Genomic DNA, 1,250 nt, shown 5'->3' with positions numbered 1-1,250 from the left:
GTCAAGGAAATGAATTTGTAAAGTTAATCTAACTTCAAGTAAAAAGATGATAGTTTGCAAAATATTTCCTTTCAGACATCAAAGGCTCTACAAAGAATGGAGAAATAAAATCCAGGGCACCCTTGAACTTTGTGAATCATAGCTTTTATGTACCTTAGGGTCACTTACATGTCTAAATTCAACACTGAAAAGTGCAGCCCTTGGCTGGAGAAATGGCTTAGTTTTTAAGAGTTGATTCTTCTTTTAACCCTAGTGTCTGCACCAGGCATCTCCACAGGAATCCGTTGCTCCTCTTTGAACTTTATGGACACTGCACTCTATGGAATGCACATCTTTTCACCACGCCATACACATACACATTGTTTATACACTATGACAACAAATTCCTTTGGACATTTTTTGGACAACGTGGGACAAGAACATCTGTGAGAGCATAGCCTAGCCAGAGGGGAGGGAGTGGGCCTGTTGGAGCCTTAGGATTTGAGCTTGGGCCTTTTGAATCCAGAATCTCGAAATGTATCATTATTCCTGCCCCTTGGACTGTAAGGCTTATGTAGGTAATCTTGGAAACAATGGGAACAAGACTGAATTAGAATGGACATTTGGCTATTATGGACCACTCCAAAGTGTGTGGGTTGCTTGAAATGCTCTTGGCTTTGCTTTCATTGAATTTAATCTCCAAGATGCTACTGACGCTGTCTACGAGCTAGGTGGAAGAATATTATGTGGCTGCCGTGTAAGAGTGGAACTCTTGAATGGTGAAAAAAGGCAGTCGAAATGATGGCCAGCGTCCCTCTTGGGACCTTCGTCCTCCAGCTGATTACCTCAAGAGAAGTCCTCCACCTCGGCACAGATTCGAAAGAAGAGTCTCCCAAATCCAGAGCAGGCCACTTTCTAGAAATAGGGGAAGAAAAAGGGTCTCGGTCTCTTGACAGAAATCACAAGCCATCTCGATCCTTCTGTAGGTCTCATAGCCGATTTAGGTCAGATGAAAGGAAAAAAGATCAGTTTGCAAAAGTGGTGTACAGAAAATAACATCATTTGTACAGGAAATTAAGGTTTTGTTTGAGACTTCATAAGCTTGGTGCATTTTAAAGACTTCTGTTTTAGCTGTTCTAATTTGTTTTGTCTCTTGGAACAGTGACACACAAAACAATGCAATTCTCTCTTTTCAAATAGATCATATGAGGCATGTGAAATCAAGAATTGTTACTTTACAATGTTCCCTTAAGAAAGATTGAATTTTCTTT

The 1,250-nt window shown here is 40.5% G+C and overlaps 1 pseudogene; it reads left to right on the top strand.

The window, feature by feature from the left end:
• The first annotated feature begins 514 nt into the window (after positions 1-514).
• LOC110297941 (serine/arginine-rich splicing factor 3 pseudogene) lies at positions 515-1,035 on the top strand (annotated as a pseudogene).
• Positions 1,036-1,250: the final 215 nt, after the last annotated feature.

The sequence above is a fragment of the Mus caroli genome, unplaced genomic scaffold (assembly GCF_978045245.1).
Source record: "Mus caroli unplaced genomic scaffold, Mus_caroli_1 scaffold_8, whole genome shotgun sequence".
Lineage (NCBI taxonomy): Eukaryota > Metazoa > Chordata > Mammalia > Rodentia > Muridae > Mus > Mus caroli.
The sequence above is the reverse complement of the archived record's forward strand: the minus strand, read 5'-3'. Positions and strand labels throughout refer to the sequence as shown.